The sequence below is a fragment of the Macrobrachium nipponense genome, chromosome 2 (assembly GCF_015104395.2).
Source record: "Macrobrachium nipponense isolate FS-2020 chromosome 2, ASM1510439v2, whole genome shotgun sequence".
Taxonomy (NCBI): Eukaryota; Metazoa; Arthropoda; class Malacostraca; order Decapoda; family Palaemonidae; genus Macrobrachium; species Macrobrachium nipponense.
The window spans coordinates 87310310-87332624 of record NC_087201.1 but is presented as its reverse complement, the minus strand read 5'-3'; the positions used below and the strand labels follow the sequence as shown (position 1 = coordinate 87332624).

Sequence of the window (22315 nt, the reverse complement as noted above, 5' to 3'; positions counted from 1 at the left end):
TTTCCCTCCTTAATAAATCAACTGCCAAATAATAGATAATTAGTATTATTATTACTTACACGCTGGCAATTATCTACTCTATATGTCTAACATTTTATATATAAGTACTGTTGTTTCAGTGAGCGAAAAAATTTGCATTCTTTGCAGTGGAATAATCAGAAGAGACCACAAGCCCTGTTATTGACTGGCTCACAAAAGAGAGAGAGAGAGAGAGAGAGAGAGAGAGAGAGAGAGAGAGAGAGAGAGAGCGCAAGGAATATTATGTGGATATTTATGCTCATATATAAATATTAGTCCTCCATAGACACACCAATATATATATATATATATATATATATATATATATATATATATATATATATATATATATATATAGTTGTATCGATCTTGTTAGTATCGGAAGTTCTTAATCAGCACATAACATTATCTGCATATTTATTATCACAGTTTAAATTTTTTTCATTCTTTTCTGGTATTATTATTATATTATTATTATTATTATTATTATTATTATTATTATTATTATTATCCTGTTGCGCAGAAGGTAAACGAAAATATTCGAATAAATAAACTGTTGCGTGAGAGTAAATTTTAACAAATAAGCCTACGGGAAACGCCCCCCGCATTTCAATTACTCTTTCTAGCAGGGCTGCCTGATATATTTGACTGGATTTGGCTAAATAAAATTTAGCTGAATACAGTCATAAATAATGAACTCATACATCGAATCTTGGAGTATGCATGCTAATGGCAACTTACTACTTGACTGCTGTTCTTTTCAACCAAGGTTTGAAATTTTCTGTATTCGTATCCAAAATTCTGATTAATAGAATTTTGGGTTAATGGGTATCAAAAATATTAAGAAATCGAAAATCTGCGTACACGGTGGATAGGACCAACGCGACCGAGTTTCGGTAGGGGGTATATAAAAAATATAACTGACTCTCGTAACTTCAGCCTCTATACAAATTTGATTTGCTTTGTTTTGAGGTTGAAATACAGATCGGAGGTTTTATTTGAGTTATGAAATCTAGAATGTTAAGCCTTTAGCCCCACAACACTTAGCGTCACTTTGCGCTTAAGACACTGAAAAGAGGGAGTTAGCGGTTGGACAGCAAGACAGACGTCCAGAAAACAAAGGCGACGAAGTGTCAGGATCTTAAAGTGGAACTAAAAAAAAAAGCAACTGATAGAGAGGTTGGCCAGCAAGACTAAAAAAAAAGAAAAAAAAACAAGAAACAGGAATGGAGTTAAGTTAAAAGGTTGACAAGTGGGTGCAGCCAAGGGCCTAAGGGATGCTACGTACATCCTTTAACAATGCTTACAGTGCACCAAGTGAAGTGTACTGATGGCACTAACCCTAGGAGGCATAGATCGAAGAAGAATGATCAAAGGAAATATTTCTGTTGTGACACAAAATCGGTAAAAATTTGCTTGCAAAATGAAAGACTTTGAAAACCACGGGAGAGACAAAAGTTGCTAGTGATTTTTTCATAAATAGCTTATCGTAAAGAGCTCTTACATATATCCTTATATGAGATATGAGACAAATCTATACTGTCATCTGTCATATTTATATATATACATACATACATACATACACACACACACACACACACACACACACACACACACACATATATATATATATATATATATATATATATATATATTAGATACATATATCCATTACAAGCATACTTTAATAAGTATCAGCAGGAAGAAGTTATATGCTTAAATAAATTTAGATAAAGTATCTTTGTTTCATAAATACTTAAAATTTAGCAGACTGACGTGACAGGAGGTGAGTGAGCAAAGGAAGGGAGGTGGGCCACCTAGTCGTTAAGGAGCTACTGTCGAATTCTCATCCGCGGACGCTAAACAGTCGGTTTCCAGCCACACCCAAACTAGACGGTGCGACCGACCGTACATCAATAAAATGTTGCATGCTACAGTCCCGTCCCAGGCTTGAGCGGCGCCTTCGACGACGTCGAATCTAGCCCTTCTGGCTACATAGGGCCGTCTCGACATCGACTGGAGGTTCATATATGCAGTGTACTGCTGTATTGATTTGGCGACGTTTGTCTTTCATGTAGGCAAGGCATAATACGTCTGCTTGGGAAGGGAAGGACGACTAAAATCCTAGATTGCCTTTTTTCCCTTCTTGATTTTTCGTCACTTCATTGTTTATTATGCAGTCAAATCCTTTTGCGTCCAGGGCTCTCTATGAGGTGGTTCTCAATTCCGAATTCCACTGTCTAAATATCCATATTTTAATTTTTTTTCTTCAGAGGTTTTGTAAGAACGTATTCTCAAATGGACTTTTACTATCATACATAAAATTCGCGAACTGCCATACTCAAGAAAAGGTACCTATTTCGAGACACACACACACACACACACACACACACACACACACACACACATATATATATATATATATATATATATATATATATATATATATATATATTCCCTCGCTTACAAATATAATCATGTCAAAACAAAAATTTTTCATCAGTGTTAATTTCCAAGAGGAAAGCAATAGAAAACTTATATTAACTTTTACTGAAAAAAATAAGTCAACACCATAGTGCCGAACCTTAAGGAGCTGACATTGGACTCCTAATTGTAAATCTGACGCCTTGATATATATTCTATATTTAAGCTTTTGACAAACTTCCTTTCTCATTCGTAAAGTTGACGCTGTGTATCATAAGAGGTAGAATAATTTATAGAATGACCTTATATATGGTAGCTATATACATTTTCTAATAACATAAGTTTGTTCGGTTAATGAATGTTCATGATCTTAACTTTTTATGTCCTTCATTAGGAGTAACAAAATCCTTGTAAAGGAAGCGACTTCCAGCTTGGGCATTATAAATATGCTTCAGCCTCATTAAACAGGACACTTTCATCACCGCATTTTGCGCCTGCGCTTCTTGCTAGTGCTGGCCACTCCTTTCTCAAAGCACCGATGAACTAATTATGCAGAATCAAATACATTATTCGTCAACTATTTTTTTTAAAATTCATTACTTATTTTTTCGTAATTTATGTTCTACAGCCTTTACTTTCACATTTTCTATTTTGTTTTGTGGAAGTTTGTCTGGTAAATTAAGGGGCGTTGGAATTGTCTCATAAAATACAGGTTCGGTATAGTAAATCTTAATGATTATTCCAGTACATATTTTCTCTATAAGCACATGAGTTTATAGCGATGGCAGTCTCCTGTCTAAGAAATTCCTGTAATCCGTGTAAAATCGTAGATCTTCCACCTGCATAGATAACAACATTCAATCTTCTATTATATTCTATTATCCACCAGCATACATGACAAAATCCTATCTTTTCTTAGACGATCGAACTTGTAGAACTTAAAGAGATGAGACCACATGAAAAACGTAGGTAAGTGCCTAAATGGAATTTCAAAAATGTATACGTAACTTTTGAAAAGACTCATTTGGATGCGCGATTTCTGTAGGCTCTGAATGAATAATCATTCTAAAGTCTATTTTCCGCCACATCCAGAATGTCTCAAGAATATACGCTTCCTCGATTTCGTAGATTTTTTTTCCAATCAATACAGTTTCCATACTGTGCTTCTGACATCAGATATATATTGTTAGTGACCAGTCTGCGAAGGCATTAATTAGAAATATTGTTCTGCGACCCGTGTCTAACCTTCAAACTTAATACTTAAAGAAATGGTCTGTTTTCATGAAAAACTGGGAAAATATTTATTTTTCGTGAGTCTACTAATTCTGTTGAAACAATCTAGAAAATAGGTTTAGCTATCCAACTATGTCCGCATGAAAAATCTCTTACAAAAGAAAAATCTTCAAAAAAAGGCGCACATAACGAGAAGAAACTAAGTTTCTTCCCACCGCACAGCAGGTCACCTAGTCACTGCAGTTCTGTTGGAATAATCTAGAAACTAGATCTAGACATTCGACCATATGCCCACAAAAACAAAGAAATTCTTGCACTAGAAAATGTTTCATAAAAGGCACAGCACTCTAGAATAAGCTACGCTCCTTCCCTCAGCACAGCCCGTCACCTAAATTATCTCAACAGAACTAGCATATGATGGGTATCTAGTAGGAATAATCTAGAAAATACGTTTAGTTATTCGACCATGTGTCCAAAACAAAAAGAAAAAACAAACTCTTTTACAACAGAAATCTTCACGAGGAGGCAGAGCATACTATGTACAAGAAGCTACGTTCCTTCCCTCTGCACAGCCCGTAACCTATATTATCCCACTACTAGATGGTGGGTATCTAGTAGTTCTGTAGGAATAATCTAGAAAACAGACCTAGACATTAAACCAGGTGCCTACATGGAAAATACCCTTGCACAAGAGAAATCCTTATAAAAAGGCACATCACACTAGAAAAACTACGCTTCTTCGATCTGAACAGCCAATGAGCTGTATTATCCCAACAATTCTACAAGATGGTGGGTATCGGTAACTAGTAGTTCTGTAGGAATACGCTGGAAAATAGATATAGATATTCGACCATGTGGCCATATACAAAAAACTTGTACAAGAGAAATATTCATAAGAAGGCACAGCGCACTATTAGAGCTGAACTTCTTACCTCTGCACAGTCGGCCACCTAGATTATAACAGCAGAATTACTAGATGGGGAATCTAGTAGTTTTGTTGGAATAATCTAGATAGTAGAGCTAGATATCCGACCAAGTGAGAAGAGCTTGTAAAAGAGGAATTTTACAGAATTATTAGGCCACTCACTGAAGGCATTACGAAATTCCATGTTTATTTCTTTCTTTTTTTTATACTCCTCTTTCTGACTGTAGGTTCTTCGGAAGCCTTTTCAGTTTTGTCCATTTTTGGAGGCTGGTCTGAGTGCAAGTCTGGTTTTTCTCACGAGTTTCTCCATTATTCTTCTTATTGTTGGTCTCGTCTTGGAAAGGTTCGTCAGTAATATGTGCAACCATTCTTTCTTCTCCATTATGCAAATACCCATTTTTTTCTTGGTTCTTCTGTTCCCCCCCATTTTTTTTTATTAACCTGACTTATACGGAGAGTGACAAAGCCATTTTTCTCCAAATGTTTTTTCTCTCTGAAATGATCTGCCTTATTCTCCGAATAATAAAGTCATTGTTTCCTGAAAGTTCTTCTTTTTCTGCAGCAATTCCTTTTAACTTCTGAGTTATCAAGTCCCTTTCCTTCAGAGGTTTGTTTTTGTCCTCTCTAACTTGCTTTATTCTCTTCTTTCACTTTCATGTCGTTTCCCTCCATGTATGTATTTTTATATCTATTTTATTTTTATTCACTTATTTATTTCTATTTATATTTTTAAAATTTATTTTAATTTAGTCTGGTTTCTTCGCCAGAAGAAGAACTTTGCTCATCTCCCGAAAGTGTATATGTAAATGTATGCATATGTTTGGATTCCAGTTTCTCAACCTGCTGCTACAAAGAAACTCGTTCAAAAGACTGACTGCCATTCTGTTTAATGAAGTTTGTTTGATCATGGGGCTTCTTCCGAGATATTATTATTATTATTATTATTATTATTATTATTATTATTATTATTATTATTATTATTATTGGAAGATCAAGAAAGAGATGGCGTGATTGTGTAGGGGAAGATATGGTATTAAAAGGTATAAATGAGAACGAGGCACAGGACAGAAATCGATGGAGACGACTCATTCACAACGGCGACCCCAAATAAAAATGGGTTTAAGCTAGGAAGAAGATTATTATTATTATTATTATTATTATTATTATTATTATTATTATTATTATTATTATTATTATTATTATACTATAAAGGGTTATTTACTGAAGGCAATAAAAGATACAAGTTGTGATCGAGCAACCTCCTTTGATACCCAAGAGTCACGGAAAGCATTCGCCCGTCCGTTTTCCCCAAGGGCGGGGTTATTCAGATGTCCCTCTGGGCCGCCAGAGAGAATTTATATGAGTCCGGTTAACCTCACAAGGTCACTCATTACTCCTATTACGTAGCAGGAATATGGTGGTATTCAATTCTTACCATTTTTATCACATCCATCAACGAACGACTTATAAGAAGCTTTTAAATGTGTTATTCGAAGTACGCATTTGATTTACGGTATTGAAAAATTAATGGACTTATTGCTCTCTCTATGTATAAATATATATGCCCCATATATATATATATATATATATATATATATATATTATATATATATAAAATATATATACATATATTACTTAGACACCGCACAAAATATATATATATATAATATATATACTATATATATATAATATATATATACATTATATATATATTATAAATATATATATATATATATGTATATATATATATATATATATATATATATATATATATATATATATATATATATATATATATATATATATAGAGAGAGAGAGAGAGAGAGAGAGAGAGAGAGAGAGAGAGAGATCCAATGCATAAAGCTCATTAAACCCAGTGCACTCATACGCTTACTCACTCAAACATGGGTATACTTATGCACGCGTGAGCGCACACACATCCACACACGCACGCACATATGTATACATATATATTATATAAACATACATACATACATACATACATACATATATTTTAAATGCATACACATATATAATTATTAATCACGCCTGACTCCAGTGCATTACTCCCACTGTCTAGTGTCATTAGCCATCAAAAAACACCGAGGAAAAGCAGAAATAAGAAACTTTGCAAAAGAGCTGTTGCAGACAAGACAGGGTTTAATTAACATGCATAAGAATGTTTCAAATCTCTCTAATATATGTTTACCTTATTGGCCCTCCGTGTATTCCTTCAGTATAGCGCCCTCGCTATGCTAGCTGTCCAACGTTGCCATCTTCCTGTGCAAAAGTAGAAAATGAATTGATTACATCCGGTTAAAATCTTCCTAATCACGTTAAAAAAATCTTAATTACTATAAACAGCTAATGCAAGACCTAAAATACTTTTATAATGTGATCTCTGGAAGGATTACTAACCGGTAAAACCAAGCATTTTTTGTTGCCCCTGAAAAATATTTGCAGTCAAGAAAAATCTGAAAGTAACGTTTTGGTATCTGAATAAAACTAAGTAGTTATCACAGAGTGAAAATATAGGATCTATTCTGAAAACTACAACTAGGTTGAAAAATGCTTTACTGCTATGCACTATATCACTGAACATGAGTCATTTAGCTACTATGAATCCTAAGCAAATAATAGAAAAAAAAGAGCGTTACAGGTATGCAGAACTTACCTGCAATAAAGCAAGGACATTAAGCATTGTTTAAATGTTTTTTTTTAATCTATAGCAAAGGGATTATATATCGTGTGACTCTACCATATATACAGATACACTTAACACCTTAACTGTTTCTAAATTCCGACAACAATAGCAACATAAAGAAAAAGTGGCGGCCAAATTTCTACAGAAGTGTGTTAACACTAGTGTTGTATATCACACATGGCTAACTCCAATCTACGACAACAGTAATTACAATCTATTCACACACACACACACACACACACACACACACAACAGTCACGTGACCACCAGCTCTGACAGTGAAAACTCAGCGGAACGTCTTGTGCTTCTAATGAAAATCACAACTTTTTTTTTTATTCTAGTTCTAAAAAAATTATGCCTCTACGATTAGAGTCTTTAGAGTGATGACGTTTTATAACAGTTACAGAACATTAGTACTACAGTTAAAAGTATAAAGCTCTGAAGTAGGAAAGATAATTTTACTTGATCTTATTCTGATATAATATATATATATATATATATATATATATATATATATATATATATATATATATATATATACATATATAAATATATACATCATACACATATGCATATATATACACACATATACGTATATTAAATATATATTCTTCTCAAAGGCAAAATTTTTACGCAACGATATTACGTTATTTTCATCTCTTGTTCTAAAATTTTTAGACTTTCAGTGTAGCACACTAAACATCTTTGTTATTGCCGAGGAATGTAAAATTGTACCTGTAACGATATTACTAATTTAATACACGATATAACGCAATTGGCGAATTATAACTGCTTATGTACAAAGTAACGTACACAGTCTGTAATTTATGATACGTTTGATAGTCTTTTTGCTATAAATATATATATATATATATATATATATATATATATATATATATATATATATATACATATATTATATACACATATATAATACACATATGTGTGTATATATATATCATTATTATATTATAATATAAGTAAATATCGATACTCAGTCTAAATTCTCTAAACATAAGTTGGCTTTGACGAATGCTATCTATAATTCAACAACAGCTTTTAATAATCTACGGAAAACTACACAGAATTTGCGACTATGTGAACAATGCGCTTTAAATCATGATAACAACAGTAACTGGACCGCTGGTTATATTAGTAAACGAAGATAATTGTCAGGTTAAAATGTATCTCTACCTCGGCCGCCTTAAAAACAAAATGCTGAAACATTCATTACCACAGCAATGAGAACACTTACCCAGTGTGGTATATATGGTTTCAGTAATTCTGACATTCATAAAAATCAATGGACTAATGGAGGATTTAAGCACACAAACACACACACACGGACAGACAGTGCCATCTAGTGAGGGAATGAGTCAACTGGGCGAATGGGGTGACCATCATGGCTGAAGTCTAAGTAAGACATGTAAGTGTTAACACGACACTAACTCCCCTGTGCAGTACGCGCAATGGAGCTGTATATAGGAGAAGGGGGGCACTGCGCCCCGCTTAGCGAAGAGAGCCCCCCGCAGGAGAGGGTGGGAGGAAGGAAGGCAGTGCTTGGCGAGTTTTCTCCTGTCACCCTCCATTGGCGACAGCTGCGGCTAGAGTGGAGGAGGGGCTTTGAGTGCCCCGTTGCCCTGTGTTGCAGAAAAAGGAAAGTAAATGAAAGCAGTCTTGGCAAGAGGTAACAGAGTGGGATAATGCTCAGAGTAATCACCGGCACTTGCAGTGTATTCGTCACAATGCAGAATGATTACAAAAATAAATCAGGAATGAAACTCGCGGTGCGTCGAGAGAGAGAGAGAGAGAGAGAGAGAGAGAGAGAGAGAGAGAGAGGAAATGGCACATTATGTCAAGGCAGTGAAACGGTACCTTGATATTTTTATAAGAGTAATGATGCAATTTAGTTTCACAATGACGATGGAAAGAAATGCTGACGAATTGTTAAGACTTCTTGCCATTTTCTCTCGTACATGCAAATATAATAGAGCAATCATAATTCTCATATTTCCCTTGTGGATGAAATTATATTGCAGAATAAGCACATACTCTTATATCCACGTACTGATAAGAGGAAAATGCAGTACATCTTACATGCTAAGAATTTATCGCAACAAACCTTTTGCATTTGCTGGTTATCTATACCGCAATGTAATAACGAACAAATAATAAGGAATAAGAAAAAAAAAAATTGGCCTAGAATAAAAATCTACGACATTCCTCTCTATGGAAAGGGAAAATTTGATCTATGGCCAACATCGCCATTAAATGATTTTCTCTCTTTTTTTCGTGAGGTAGATCATAAAATTCATCTTTTTCCTGACGTCAGGTCTTAACAAACAGAGAGGCCATAAATATGAGGGGTAGGAGGGCGAGGGTGTGTGTGCGTGAGGGGGTGGGGTTGAAAGGAGGGGGGTTGGCATGGGGTTGGAAGGTGGGTGGGGTTAGTCCTTGGAGTTGGGATGGAAAGACAGACTTGTAGCCTCCGAGACAAGATTTCCGGAAGGTTGCTGATGGCGGTTCCAAAAAGTGACTCTGGAAGGGGCGGGTCAAAGTGTGGAAGAGTGCCAGTTGGCAAAGAAAACGGCTCTCATTCCCAGAATGAACCTATGTTAGTGCCGTGGCTCAGGAGTTTACAAAAATTGGTTGAGAGAATAAGTAAAAAAAAAAAAAAAAAAAGACCTGACGACACATTATGCATTTTGTAATAATCTCAATGCCACACCTGATCCAACGAATCCTGGAGCACTGACCTCTGCATACCTTTCATCAACATTTCTTGTCTCGAAGAAAGTGGCGTATGTATATTTCCATTTCGTCATTCATCACAATACCTAATTGCCCTATAATAAAATCGTTGGTATTCACATAAAATAGGGTAATCATAGTTATGATTTTTAAATGCTTTAACATCTTCCTTTTTTCAGTCTCTCTAGAGCATAATTAACCCCATAAACCGTCTATCTCTTATTATCTCTTATTTTATCCTTTATCACCCCCTTAGATTTCACTTCCCACACTTTTATATTTTCTCCCCCTTTCCTACTCATTTTTCTCCGTAGTATTTATCTTGTCCATCTTCTTCAAATGAATTTATAAATATTACTTATTTTTCATTTCAAATTTCCAAAGCTGTATATATTTGTTTTCATTGTGCTTCACACGCCTTATTTCACTTTTCCAGAAATTCAGTTATCATTCCTTTATGTTTTCGTGAGTATTCTTTACTTTTGAAGGAGTCCACTCTTTTTTTTTTTTTTTGTATCTCCAGCGTTAACATTTATTGTCTCCGTCGAATTTACAGGTCCTTGTGTCTATTGCAATCCTCTTATTTATTTGAATGCATTTATTCCTTGCACTGTTCTGAGGTCTAATCTAAGTTTCATTTTGGCGAAGCATCGTATTTCCAAAGTTTTGAAATCAGTTATATATTTTCTGATAAATTGCCGTGTCTTGTCCGGTCTAAATGGTATTCATATCATGTCGCTTCCTCTCCTACTGGATTTATCAATACTATTTCCTTAACATCGAGTCAACTTGTCAAGATGAATATCGTCAATCACTCGTAAGTTATTTCCTGTAAAGAAATTTCTCTTATAAATTCATTTACAGTTCATTTGCCTCTCATGTTCATTCGGATTCAAATACCTTAAGTTTATTTTTCCATTTCGACAAAATAATCCATTCATCAATGTTCCTGTCGGCGAAACCGTTTCTCAAACAATGATAAAATCTCTCCTCCTTCCTTACAAATGATGAGCCTAAACAATAATGCCTTCGTTTCATCTGCAATGGAGCTTTGGCGTCAAATTCAACTTTTATCGAAATGTTCTAAATTTAAGGCGTGGGACATCAAATATGAAAAAAACCTATGTATATATATATATATATATATATATATATATATATATATATATATATATATATGTGTGTTGTGTGTGTGTGTGTGTGTGTGCGTGTGTGTGTGTGTGTATGTTTGTATGTGTATTTTGACAGAACAGGGTCGTTAAGCATACGTTAAACCAAAAGATTATGTTAGAAGATACATAGAACACATAAGATTATATGAATACAAGCAAAACCTTAGTTATATATACCCTGCATAATTTGTAACAAAAGCGTGACTTTTTTTTTCATTTTCGGAAGTATTAAGCCACAAATATCGTTTATCGTCTAATTCACTATACCCTGAGGATTTGAAAATAAATGCTACTTATGTCTAAGTATTTTCATATATAAGAAATGTTACGTGTGTGTAAGCTACAAAATATACACGTTATGCATAACTACATGTTTTTGCATGTATTCTGTAACAAAAGCGTGACTTTTTTTTTCATTTTCGGAAGTATTAAGCCACAAATATCGTTTATCGTCTAATTCACTATACCCTGAGGATTTGAAAATAAATGCTACTTATGTCTAAGTATTTTCATATATAAGAAATGTTACGTGTGTGTAAGCTACAAAATATACACGTTATGCATAACTACATGTTTTTGCATGTATTCATATATTACAAACTTTTATGCATCTTTCTACATAATGTCATGGTTCAACGTAGGCATAACGACACTGTTCTGTCAAAACAGAAAAACTAGCAGGGTTACTGCGCCAGCAGTAATGGGCCGTAGTTAAGTCCGAAAGCCACTGGATATGGAAATAAAAAGAATAAAAAAATATGAGCCCACTTTTGGAGCTGGTTTTCCTGATCTCTTTATCAAATGTAATATACATCCTCAGTAGTTAAAAAAGATTGTTCTTCAATTTCGTGAGGATAAACGACTGAAGAAGAGAAACCGATACTGAAATATACAGCTGCTGTGTAAAATAGTCCAATCTCCACTTACTTGCCTTTCAAACTCGAAGAAACCGACGAGACGGCCAAAACTGTGTTTATATGCGGAAATATGAAGCCACTACGGGTGACACCTGGTGAGCGCGGGGAAAAAAAATAAAACACGGTCCGGGAAAATGGAGATGTGAAACAAAGATACGACTTTTTCCCAAAAGTTCTCAAGTTATAAGAAAGGACAGAAAAATAGATATAACATTTGATCTGAAGAAAATTTCACTCTATAAGACTGGATACCAGAAAATAATATTTAATTGCACGTCAATCAGAGAATCTTTTGACACTTATGAAAGATTTATATACGTAATACAATCTCAAGTCTTCCATTTTTTCCAGTTACACAGATTTTCCTTAAGTTAATGTAATTGTTAGGGATATCTACGATAAAAACCATATACACACACACAAACACTGGCACAAGCAATCACACTGACTTCAATCCATCTTCTTCTTATTCATATGTAGACGTTCCAATCAGAGCATATTTGTTCTCATCGAATCAGATATAAGAAATGTTAGTGCTATCACTCTTTCCTGCATTATTATGGCTGAGTGTTAGCATATAACTACAGTGTACGACTTTGTGAGTGACATTTAAATTGATTTTATCCTTTAGTTTTGTATCATAGACTAATTGTTTCACTGCTTTCCCATTTCTCATGGAGTAAACATTCCCAAAGCTCTGTTTTCCTCTTGATTCTTCAGAAGATTGAATTTCAAGTCAGTGGCCCTGTGGCCTTGTTCCACTTGGATAGGGGTAATCTTCTTCTTCTTCTTCTTAATAATAATAATAATAATAATAATAATAATAATAATAATAATAATAATAATAATAATAATAATAAAAAGGAACCTGGAAAAATTAGATGCCGAAGTAGCCACAGGACTCATGCTGAAGAGTGTGCTCATGGAAACAGGGCACACAGAAAGAACCCCACACATTAAACGAAAAACAATAAAATAAAATAAAATAAACCAGTCGAATACGATGACTGAGATAGAAAAAAAAAGGATGATAATTTATATTTCTCATAAAGAATGACGCACGATAGCAAATGAAATGAGTGAACTTGAAATAAAAAGAAATAAGTGCAAAAATATAACATGACGAATGACAGTTACCGACTGGTAGTTGTATAAAAAGGGAAAAAGATAAATCTCAAAGAGGAAGGTGAAAGGATAACACTCCGACCTTCATCGAGATTGACGCGAAACGCGTCACGGGCTTGAAAAGTCGAACTTAATCGCAGTTTGTTGCCTGGAAATGATATGTAATTAATGGATATGCTGAAGAAAATTAAATGTGTTGAACTTGACAGTTTGTGGAATATATTTGTATTCAAAGGATCAATAAACAAAACTGGGAATATACTCTATGTAGCTAGTATTGTAAAACATTTGGATCTAACGAAGTCCTGGTTACGTTAAAAAACAAGTTGATTTAACCTATCTATTCATTTACTTATTTATTAATCTATTTATCTCTTTATTTACATACTTATTTACTTATTAACTGGCTAGAGCTAGCACTCGTTTTCTTTCACTACAAAACAAGCAGCAGCCTCCCTCCTCTATTTAGTGGGATACTAGACCTACTTCGATCCAGTATTTGATTAATATGTGAAAAAAAGTTTGTTGAGTTATTTGGTTTTATAAACAGAATGGGAGATCTTAGAAATATTGAAAGTCTTAAAGTGACTAAGGCGGAAAATTCAAAGAATTCGTAAGTCTTAAAAGACACTTAAATTTCAAAAAGACTTTTCATATAGGACGGAAGGCTTAAGCAGCATAGGATATGAGAAGGTATCGAATAATATTGCCTTTTTCTTTAGTCAAAGGTATATATTAGAAATCCTCTTACTTTTATATAATTACACACACACACATACACGCACGCACGCACGCACCCTGCACACACACACACACACACATATATATATATATATATATATATATATATATATGTGTGTGTGTGTGTGTGTGTGTGTGTGTGTGTGCGCGTGTATGTATAAGTAAAAAGCACAATGACTCACAATACTGTGCGTATGGAGTCCAGTCTTTTCAAATGCTCAGTGCAATGTATCAGTACAACCTGTTCAATTGGCCAACTACAACGATTTCATTCAACTGAATGAATAATATCCAAACAAAACGACTGGCAAATGTAGCTGGTTTCATCATAAAAATCTGGAGATAAGTGCACAAAATAATCCTTAGACCATATTCACGTCTGTGACAAGGCAAAAGCAAACATAATACTGATTATCAAACGTGTTCCCCAATTCGAAAACATTATTAGACGTGATGAATAAACTAGCTTATTTTACGTTCCACCAACCAGATCAACGAATCTTCCCAATGTAATACCATTATTTCCTGAAAGACGGAAATCATTATGGGAATCGGAGATACGAGAGGATGTGAGACGGCCGGAATGACTTGAAAACGAAAGCTAATGCAAAACAATACATAAACAATGAATAAAAAGAGGCAAGAAAAAGAAAATTCTAATGAATATAATCTTCGTTCACTGCATATGAACGTGTCCACACACACACACACACACACACACACACACGACACACACACACACACACACACACACATATATAGATATATATATATATATATACATATACATCATATATATATATGTGATACATCATATCATATATGTATATATATATATATATATATATATATATATATATATATATATATATATATATATATTATATATATATATATGCATGTATGTACATACAAAAAAATTAAACAAGTTCCCCACCAGTTTGAGAATACCATCAGACAAACACAGGTAGTTCATTTCCAAGCGCTATTACGTTTATTCACGATAATTACGAAAACATTCTGTATACACAGACTAGAAAAGCTGGCTTGAGAAAATCGAATAAAAATAACGAAAATATTTCCTCTCCCGATTCCAAAAACGAGTAATAACTTTTATTTATGATTTCCCCAAAACATACTTGATTAACTGATTTAAGGTTCTCTGGCATCTCGACAACATTTATAGTCCAGTCCCTGTAATGGACACCCGTACATCAAAATGTACCCTAAATTTCTAATGTCAATGAAAAAGAAAGGCTAACAATGGAATCTTCGCCCTGAAATCAGTACAAAAACATATATTATACAATACGATAAGGCAGTTTGTAAACACACTCAAAGTCTTTAGTCTGTTGGCGGCAACTTTGAAATTTGTCTCCCGTCGAGACCTACCCTATACGTAGTCCAGATGTCTACCCTGGTCACTTTTGTTGGGAAAATCAGGGTACATCTCGATGTATACGTGACTGCATATTTAGGGACAGGACTATCATTAAGAAAGACTAAATTTATATACAAGATGACTAGATTTTATAAAAAAAATTCTAGTGTATAGTTTCTGCTGAGGACCTGCTTCTGATAAAAAGCTAAAAACGGCTCTGGCACTTCTTCCCGGGAACTGGCTAGAATATACCGCTCTTTCTCCTCTCGAGACTCTGAGAGAAGGCTCCTCCTAAGGTCCCTTAGACTGTGGGATGAAACTAGCAAATGTAAGACAGTCAAATTGACCAGGTAATCATTCGCCTTATCCTTAGCCCGCAGAACGCTGTTTCCCCCTTTTCTGGGTTATGTTTCCAAGCAAATGTGACACACTTCTTTTCTTTCACTTTGTTTTCCCAGCCATATTCCAACGTTCCTGCCATATACTCACCACAAGTGATCTGATGTTTGGTAAAAAGTCGTCGCATGTAAGTCGGTATTTCCTCGGAGGCACATCAGCTACAGCTTCTTTCGCTAGTTTGGCAGTCTTTTCATTACTAGACGCTCCTACGTGTTGGGAGTTTGATCTGGTTATAAGGCATTTATAATTGTAAAATTTACTAAATCACATCTAAAGGTCCATTCTTTTTGTTGAAGGGCAAACGCTGAAGGGACTGCCAGTCTAATAAAAAATAGCGGAAAGAGAAAAAGAGTCAGCGGTGGGGCTTAGAAGCACCAGGCTTATCTCTCAAAGAAAAGATGGCTACAATACTCATGAAAAAATAGGAGCAGGAAGATTTCGAATTCTGCAGAAGAAAAAAGATCTCTCTGAAGATCGTATCCAAGGATTATCAGTTTCCGAAGTCATAAACTCGACAGTATCTGTTGAATCTGCATTCCGGGTTCATTTTCCTGAAGTAACTATATTATTACAAGAGGAAATGGTGTATAAGAAGTGACAATTGTATGAGTATTGCTCTCTCGTTATTCCGTCTTTTATTATTTGGGGGAGTTGGGAGGGGAGAAATTTAATTTCATTTTTTTCCAGGACAATTTCTTCGTTGAAATTTTTATAAATACTTCAATACATACATACAGTGTTAGCAATACAGCCGACACCGGTCAGGTGGTGTCCGATATATAAAATCACGTGTAATAGTGTTAAATACATATATAAATACATGAATATATGCATGATTATGTTTTTCATGCCATATGCTATATCCACATTAACAAAAATGTTTTAAAGACCATTTTTGTTTTGTCATTGATGCCATATTGATGTGAATAAAAGTAATCCATTGAGCCGTCTGTAGTTTCATAACATTTATTGCAATCACAAAATATTTCGTATAACCACCTCTTCTTTTTGGGTACTGAATCTGTTTTATCTCTTCTTAAGGGAAGATAACAGGAACTGAACGAAGACAACGTAACATTTGACGAAAACTTTCTTGCAAAGGTTCATTCAAAACAAAGAAAAGTGGTGCCAACTTCCTCCACCCTCTCACTAATTCTTTAATATCCAATGAAATCCACATCGGCAAAGCGATGTTTACCGATGAATAATTCACCGCTCGTTTTTTTCTCTTGTGAGCAGCCATTTCCGTGGAATAGCTAGCACGATTCCTGTCTCGACTGAGTTAGAAAATCAATATGGCAGACACGCAAGAGCTGTTCTCTATACCGCAATAGAGGAGGGGAAGTGATATGAAGTCCATTTTCTGGTCTTGACTATGTTACGGAATTGTTGCATTTAGTCAAAGATCAGATTACCAGCAAAACTGAACTTTGTTACGGGGAGGGGACGGGGGGGATGCAGAAGTACTTTCCCTAAAGTCTCTAACCATTCCTTTCCAATGATTAACGATGAACCTGAACCGTTTTAACATAACTAGGCAATTTGGAATCCCATTCAAATTAAGACTTATTGAGAGCTTCGAAACCCACTGATTGACTTTCTTTATGAATCCATTACTATCGCAGAAGGCAATTCAGTTTACCTAATATTTACTTTTCTCACGAAACACCTCGGGATTAATCCGATGAGCTACTCTTCAAGGCAAACTTCAAACTGCAAATTCTCTCAAAGTTAGATCACCAAAATCATTGTCAGATTTGGAAACATTACACTTCCGATTAGGATATTCATAAAAATAAATTTCATTGATAAATAAACTCAATAATACTACCTGCATTAAATTTTATTCATTGTGACAAGATACAGACATTTATTAAAACCAAAACCATACAGATATTTATTAAAACCAAAACCATCAGGCAGTTTTTAATCATTTTAAACCTAGAATTGCCAACGAACTTACTCGAACTTCCTTTATAGAGCTTACTCGGGTTTTTGCAGCAATCTCGTTGGTTACAAAGACGAGTGGAAGTTGTATTTTTTCTACATAGAATATGAAACTGAAGTTGGAAATTCAGGGACTGTGTCGAACAATGCAGTTTGGTCAAGCGTGTAGCAATAGCGCGAATTTAGACATTTGTGCTGTGCAGTTCCAGTTCCTCTACTACAACACCAGATTGTGCCGAGTGAATTTCCAGGTTTCCTGACTCTTTTAATGGGTTTCTGTTCTCTTTCTGCAAAATATGTTGTAAGCTAATAGTACTGTAACTTATACAGAGAGAGAGAGAGAGAGAGAGAGAGAGAGAGAGAGAGAGAGAGAGAGAGAGAGAGAGAGACTTTCAATGCAGTCTAGAAAATGAATTTGAAATCGTTCACATCTCATATGGATGTGTATTTCACCGACCCTTGCAGCGTTATGATCAGAACGACAATTATCTAGTTCTTTCTTTATTTATTTATACGAATCTTTATCAGCAAAACCATGGAGACAATTGATAAAGGTCTTATAATATCTTTTGATGGCTCGTCTTTTTTCTGTAAAAAAATAAACTATCAGGAAGACTGAAAAATGATTTAGTCTTTTTTTTTTTTTTACTGTCAACTACAGCTGATGGTAGAAATACACAGAAATATTCTTTGTTGTTCTCTGTATCAGAGATTTTGTTTCCTTTATCTGACCTTCCCTGTTGTGGTGCCTAATCACATACATACATACATAAAGATATATATATATATATATATATATATATATATATATATATATATATATATATATATATTATGGATATATATGTTGCAATGTCCATTGGCAGGATCAAAATTCCGAAGCAACATTACCGGGCAGTACTTCTTCAACGTTATTTTGTGCACTGGCAGTCCCGATGGATTTAAGTTATTCAAAAAATCTTGCGGATATTGATGATAATTTTCATCTTCTATTGTGTCCGAGCTGAAATATTCGCGACTTTCTCCGGGGAAGTTGTACAGAAATTATGTATGAAAATTCGTAAAGTAACTAAGTCTACGGGAATAACCAGCCTCGTTTCACGGCCAGAAACAGCTCCGTTTCAGGGAATCCCTTCTCACCCCCACCCCTACAAAGGAGGGGGTAGGTTGGATGAAACCCCATTACAAACCATCTTAGGGGCCCCCACCATAACCCTTCCAAGTTTCATGCCCATCTGACCAGCCGTTTGGCCGTGATTGAATGACAGACAGACAGACATTACGCCCATTATAGTATGATATATATATATATATATATATATATATATATAATATATATATATATATATATATATATATAAAGTCCTCAGTATAGCGAGTGGCTCAGAGAAAAACAATGAACAACGTTTCCTGCTACATTCATATTTTATCTGCTGATATTAATTGATGAAACCAAAGCGAAAACATCTTCCACACCATTATCTGGTTTCTTAGATCAACGCAAAAGGCTCATCAGCAGTGTGTAGAATACTCCTAACGAGCTGGATGGTAAGCCCTTCCTTTCTTTTACCTCCTCCCATTCAATCTATCACCGATCTATCGTCTTTTGTGTGACACATCCATTTCAAAATACTCAGAACCATTTCTTAACGTTACTATTTACTACGTGTACTTCTATTCATTTATTCGCCCCTAACGAGTTTTGGAAATCGATAATCAATGAAGGCAAAACATTATACGTGAGTCTGTTGGAAAGGCAACTGGGAATTTGCAAATATTTTGCACTTCCTACCCTCATTTTTTGACAGAATGTTCGCGCCCTATCTATTTGTTTGACACTTGAATAACCTCAAATTCAGAAAGGAAGAGAAGGTTATTTTTCCTTAAAAAGAATAAGTGTCTAACAAAAATCCACAGAGAACCATTCGACTAGACTTGAATTTTGCCCAGGAAGAGTAGAAAGCGTCTCCACTTTCTATTGCCAAACATTTTATTCTGGGTAAAAAAAAAAAAGGCGTGATTCGACCTTCAGCTTAACTAGGATGTGTGCAAGATTTCCCCCTCAGGTATAAGTCGTAAGCATTATAGTTCTAACTATTAACATAAATTAAACCGTGCTAAATCAAGTCAAACAGAGCCTCGTTTCACCAACAAAAATTCAAATAAATAAGCTACATTTTATTAGAAATAATTTTTCTGTACTGTTTAACATGCACATCATTTATTTCTTACATTTTCATTTTAATAAATGATTCATAGATATCCATCCTAAAATTCCTGTATATTCCTTTAACTCAACACGAAACACCCTTTTCAGACCTTTTCAAGATATTCCTTAGACATTTCTTGATCCCCCCAACAAGAACAAGAACAACAACAAAAACAAAGTACTTTGTAGGCTTACTCCCCGAGTAAGCAAAAATAAAGGCTTAATCGAACGAGCTTGATTTTGTGGAAAACTGATAAAGCACCGTGTTCATTGGGCACAGAAAGAACATTGTTCGTTTCCCATTTAAACCACAAAGGAACGGGATTGTACCGCTCTTACAAAAGTCACAAATAGAACGCGCCGTGATATTTTTCTTCTTCTCTCTTTTTTATGGGTTTTCAGGTAAAGGAATATAGAACTGGGGTTTGTGGCTGCACTCTCGGGTGTGAAAGGTTTGGCATAGAATTCCAAAAAGCAGAAAGCATTGCACGCTGCTATGAAAGTGTGCATTCTTCCTTAGTGCATATGAATGCATTATTCTCAGAGATATGTCTTCGGCTGGACAGAGTGCTGAATTTGATTCATCTATAAGGGAATGCAGATAAGCTTCTTTTCCTGATGGGAAAAAAATGAGTATGTTGACAAATAAATGTTTTCTGACTACTGTCTTTTCTTATAGAATGAGCTTTCGCTTCGAAAAGGGTCCAAGAAACAACCTCTAAAAATAAAGAGAAGTAATACTGTCCTTTTATTTAATCCTATTTAGATCACACGTTCAGTAGAAGTAGATGCAGCTACAGAGACGAGTTTGCATGTAAGTGTTTTTAGTCTCAATAAATATACTTATTTATGTAACAACGTATTATGTAGTAGTGCAATTGGATATAAACCTTATGTAGCGGGTATATTCAGTGAGTGAATATGTATTTATGCCACCGGGAACAAAGAGAAGGTGACGTATAGCATGATAATGCTATAAAACTAAACAGTCATTGCTGTTCTGTGCAGAACTGCGATGTTTACATATATGTTGTACTGATACCAGCATTCGTGTCTCCAGTAGTATGATTTTTTTTAATCCATACAAACATTCAAATATATTGGATGACAGGTTTCCTAAGTTATACAATCATTCATTTCTTCTACCGACAGAGATTAAGCCAACAGGAAAGTGATGCAGGTCTTACAAATAATCAAAGAATTCACTGTTGTTAATAAAAAAAAATCGAGAATTTTGCTCTTCAGGGCATTGCACCTTTTGAATAAATAATGGTAGTAGTTACTGGTACAACATAATATGTAGAGAAGATCGATGAACTTCTGCATTTGTGAATAAAAGAGTTGATGATGCAATCCTAATTCATTGGATTCATCATCCAAATTCAGCGGTGAAAGCTTAAATGGGGCGCTGGCTCTTACTCTTCTCACCCCTCTGAGGGTAACGCATTTTTGGGAGCCTAGTGATTCTCTTCTCTCTCTCTTTCTCTCTCTCTCTCTCCTATACACACACACACACACACACACACACACACACACACACACACACACATATATATATATATATATATATATATATATATATATATATATATATATATATATATATATATATACCGTTTATATAAATATCTATATATACATTTACATAATTACCATCATTATAGTGACCTGTGCGTGACACACTGCTCATATATCCTCTGTGCTTTATCTTTCACAAATCTCTACTTATCTTCAGTCTCCCCGTCTAGCAGTACTATCCTAATGGGCCAGAGTCTTCCTTCTCTTCTGGTACGCAAACACACAGTAATGTCATCATACTCGCGTGCGAGTGAGCTTTCTTCGAAAGTATACTTGGGGCAACCATTTTGTAGGCACAATGACTCTGATCTCCGAACAAGAGAAAGAGAAAGAAAAGTGAGTGGTTTGAATTCGGAAGACGGGGTTCAAATCTTGCTTGAGCGGTAAAATCTCTCTTTTAATCGTCAATAAAGAAATTTTCTTTTAAACGTATTTTGTATTTTCGTTCGTGATGTATTCGTCTTATTGGTTTGAATAAGTTAACAGTAATTAAATACAGCATCTAAATGTATCAGATTACCCAAGTCTGAAATTCTTGCGTACTTAAGACCCGGATATAGTACTGTTCCCTCGGCAGTTAAGCCTCCGTCTTGTTCCTGACCATTTAGCTTTCTTATTTACACTAAGCCTCTGCTGGTTAGGGCTTAGACGACAGCCGGGTATACATCAACAAAGTGTATTTACACATGCGATTAAATATAATCAAACAAAACTATTAAAAACATAATCATATTTATTAAAAACATAATCATTCGTGGAACTGACGATATAAGATGCAGGCAGCTTATAGC

General features: G+C 34.8%; 1 protein-coding gene across 5 annotated transcripts in view; it reads right to left on the bottom strand.

The window, feature by feature from the left end:
* Positions 1–22315, bottom strand: part of LOC135220759 (uncharacterized) — a 143947-nt gene that overhangs the window by 20212 nt on the left and 101420 nt on the right. For 3 of the 5 annotated variants that reach the window (XR_010315786.1, XR_010315787.1, XR_010315788.1), the window contains exon 2: positions 6810–6880. The gene's annotated coding sequence lies outside the window, so the exon portion shown is untranslated. Of the gene's footprint in view, positions 1–6809; positions 6881–8753; positions 8945–22315 lie in introns of all 5 variants that reach the window. The other 2 variants (XR_010315789.1, XR_010315790.1) reach the window with 2 other exon arrangements.